The sequence below is a fragment of the Sinocyclocheilus grahami genome, unplaced genomic scaffold (assembly GCF_001515645.1).
Source record: "Sinocyclocheilus grahami isolate Dianchi unplaced genomic scaffold, SAMN03320097.WGS_v1.1 scaffold17816.1, whole genome shotgun sequence".
NCBI lineage: Eukaryota > Metazoa > Chordata > Actinopteri > Cypriniformes > Cyprinidae > Sinocyclocheilus > Sinocyclocheilus grahami.
Genome location: NW_015516797.1, coordinates 1 through 4,195, shown reverse-complemented (window position 1 = coordinate 4,195; position 4,195 = coordinate 1). Strand labels below are relative to the sequence as shown.

The window sequence follows — 4,195 nt, the reverse complement described above, 5'->3', positions numbered from 1 at the left end:
TATTATCTGTAATATCATTGTGTTGCCACTAGATGCTGTATAAGCTTTATGTAACAATCTCTAGTAGCTAAGACATTGCACATAATTTACACATAAACAAATTTTATTACATTTGGATGCATGTTTAGATATTATTAATGGCTACTTTTTTGTCTTTATCTGTTTTTTGTTAAAAAATGTTGTTGTTGTTTCTTGAAACATTGATTTAAAGTGTCAGTTATTGCATTATTATTTCAGTCAAACCCTTTGTTACCCCAAACTACATATAAAAGCTTGATCAGTGGCCAATGCAGCTACTTAATCCTTTGCTACTCATTAAGGTGTGAATTTGCTTTTTAAATAACGTGACGCTCTGCCCTCTATGACACTGCTCCCATTAAGAGCTGTTGGAAGTGAATGAATTGATTCAGCATTTCGACACCTCCGTAAGGATGCATTTAACTCAACAAAGCGGTTTAATAAAGGATGTAATGAAGCAGCAATTGACAGCACTCTGATCTAGTGGCATACAGGCATCGTCAAATTGACCGTACTCTAGCCCAATAATGTTGGGGGATCCAGTGGGGGCGGCAGTCATATTTCAGGGTGACCGTGCCACTCTTTATCACAACCCTGCTAAAAGTGCCAGTACGTGCGCTCATTGGCGCTCCTTCAGCTAGTGGCGCCCTAGGCGACCGCCTAGCTCGCCTATGCCTATAAACGGCCCTGACCACACATGATATTGTATTTGTTTTATTGAGAAAGTAGTTTATTAAGAAATACACCACACATGATATTGTATTTGTTTTATATTTGTTTTATTGAGAAAGTGGTTTATTAAGTAAAACACCACACATGTTGTTTTAAGCATTTATTAACGTTTATAACATGTAGAAGCATGAGCACAGCTAGAGATGACACATGTATTAGTAAGAGCGTTGAAGAAAAAAGGTGGGCATTACCTTAGCTGGTGTGTTTCAGATGAATCGTAAAAGATAGCAGTGCAAAAAATCCCAAAGAAGAAAAATGAGAAGATGCAAGGCCTTTTATAAACAACTTCTTAGGGGATTTCCTCTTTGATGTCACAAGACATTGGGATCCATCTGCTGTCTATAAAAGACTGAAGTGCGATGATGAAATCAGATGCTGCTTCGAGACCTGAAGAGCTCTCCGGCACCAGAACCATCGCTGATGTTGCCTTGAGCAAAGAACTTTTTTATATTTATACTTTATTTATTACTTATATACAATAGCTGTAAAATATTTGTACTGCTTATTAATTGTAATAATAAACTGACTTGTATTTATATAACACAAGTCTGCCTCCCCTGGCATTGATTTATAGTTAAGCCAGAACAGACCAGAAGAAGTCTTCTGTGACCTGTTTTGTAAGTATGAACTCGGATGCTTATGAGATACGACAGATTCGACTTACTTTACCTAACCTGAGAATAAATAAAATAAGGTAGAAGGTGTAGGAAATTTAACACCATTAAACACTAGATACTGGTCTTTAGGATTCACAGTATCTTCTGTATACTATTTACTTGTTACGGGGCTGACGAGACGTGAGGTGTGTGCAATTCGTGCTGAGTGCAATCAGTGCAATGCATGATGGGAAATGTAGTCCGGGGTGCTATGCAACAGTTTGTGTGGTGCGAGAGTCAATGGAAAGGAAAGTTCATGGGCCGGATTCGTGACATTACTTCTTATTACTACTTTGTGAAAGTTAGATTATGTCTGCATAGTACATCGAACTCTTGCTTCAAAAGAGCATTGAAGAACCTGTTCCTTGATAATGGCTTCTATATATATATTTGTATATTAACGAGGAGAGAGAAAAAAGTGTGTATGACCATTATTATCTTCTCTTAAAACAGAAGACTGCACTTACCAGAGGAAACATGTCAAAGAGCAGGAACGTTTCGATAAAGCCTGTGAACCTGGCATGGGTTATGGTAAACGTATTCAGTTCTGTGGGTTAATTCATGTTCATGACTGATCTTGACAATTAAAAAATACAAATCACAGAAAACAGATGTGACATTATCTGACACTCTTTTTTAGTGACCATATCTATTAAGCTCAAAATGGCAAACACACAATAGGAGTAGATCATTTGACTTGTGCACTGCATTTCTAGTCCCCTGAAGCCAAACCATGTGTTTTTTTTGTGGGAAATTTGTTGTTGAAACAAGAAAGTAAGTCATACAGGTCTCAAACAACACAAGTGAGTAAATTATGACGATTTTTGGGTGAACTGTTTCTTTTTATGCTATAAACAATGTTTGACCTGAGCCTTATGCCGAGTTCACACTGCACAATTTTCAAAGACGTCGCATCACTGTTGGTTTCACACTGAACGACTATCTGGGGTAGCATTCAGTTGCTGCTGTGTTCACATTGCACGATGGAATGACGACAGGAGGTTACACACTGCATGACTTTACAATAGGAAGAATCACCGACAGCTCTGTCTGGTGCGGGTTGCCTGGTTTTCGCTACAAAACCTGCCCAATTACTACTCAAAACTAGCCTGAAAATAGCCCAATTGCTTTTGAGGGGTCCCCCAGTAAAAATCGCATTCGGGGGGTAAAATACACATTTCTTTGGCGGGGTTCTCCTGGTACAATTCACATTCCAGGTCCTAAATATCACGTTATTGGGGTCGCTTCAACCTGCAGACATAATAAACAATCGGCGGCAATCGCGGATTTGGCAACACTGGTCCGCAAACTACGTTTCATATAACTCCTCCCCAAACTGTCCTGTATCTTGGTCTCTAATTGGCTGTAGGTCATCGCCGATGTGTTTTTCAGTCAGAACTAATTTCACACAGCAGGATTGTGAATCGCCAGCTCCAGATACTTAGCATGCCAAATATTTCACGGGTGTCGGCGATTCCCTCAGATTGCGTCTTTGATAATTCACACTGCGTGATTTTCACTCGCATGAACGAGCACCGGTTTGCCTCCGATTTCAGGCATTTATCTGTGATTTCGCAAAACCTGTCAGCGAGTGAAAAATCGGGCTAAAATCGTGCAGTGTGAACTCGGCATTACTGCTCTACCTACGAATAACAATGCAACACAACTGTTTGACAGTTTATAAAGTCACAGTAGAGGAGATGGATCTGAAATAGACTGTTGACATCTATGACATGAAGGTGGAGCAGGTGCTGAAAGAAGGTACGGTTCATTATTCCCTCCATGTTTCTCCACTGATCATGAAACGCATCTAAAATGTGTCTGATTCCCGTTAAACAAATTATTTCCTGAACGCTGTTCTGTCCTGCAGGCACTGATGAGGATCCTGTGGTGAAAAAGATAAAATTTTTGGCTCGTCCCGGTTGCAGGGAATCTTTGGGATTGGTGAAAGACAAGTCTTATGTCATCATGGGCAAATATATTGAGCTCCAAAACCTAGGTTCAAGGTAGGTGTCCACTGTGTGTTTGCAAATAACAGGATTTGCCTAAGGACTATGCGTTTAAAGTATGTAGAGTGTTATTCATGTGTATGCCATTTTTTAAATTTAATTATGCTTTTTTTATTTTTAATTCCACATTTCTCATGAAAAAATATCATTTATGTAAGGGCATGTTTTATTCATGAGTCACCCTAAAAAATATTTGTGTAAACAACATGAATACAAAGAATTATCCTTTTATCATCCTTATTTGTCTTGGCCCTTATAATGGAAATTATGCATGTGCTTATTCAGTGTTGTTGCTAGGGATTCTGGGCCACATGTACAGTTTATTGTCCATATGTACAGTCATTTTATGAGTTTCAGCTTCACTTTACTGGTGTTTTTAGTCCACAGTACATTTTGGGAAACCATACCTGGATTGAAAACTGGCCACGAGAGGAAAGCCAAACTCTATAATTTGCTTAATTTGCAAGGTATGTTTGAACTAAGAAGCTGATGTTTCCTTCAGGCTGCAGATCTGCTGAATATCCAATGGTCCCATAGCTTCATGCTTTATTTCTTTTCTCTTAACTGCCCTAGCTTTAATCCTGTTCCTATACCAACTGTATGCGTGTGTGTGTGTGTGTGTGAATGTGTTTATGAGTTTATGAGCAAAGTGTTTATGTAGTTAATAAAGTCTTACTTGTATCACACCTGAGGTTGTTCATTGTTTGCTCATAATAGTAGTCCCTAATCATGCATATTTCTGCTACATGCTAGTACATGAGTAGTATTGTACAGTAAGAA

General features: G+C 38.8%; 1 pseudogene; it reads left to right on the top strand.

Annotated features, from left to right (window-relative positions):
* Window positions 1-1,112: 1,112 nt before the first annotated feature.
* On the top strand, window positions 1,113-3,412 carry LOC107579497 (complement C3-like; annotated as a pseudogene).
* The last annotated feature ends 783 nt before the right edge of the window (window positions 3,413-4,195 follow it).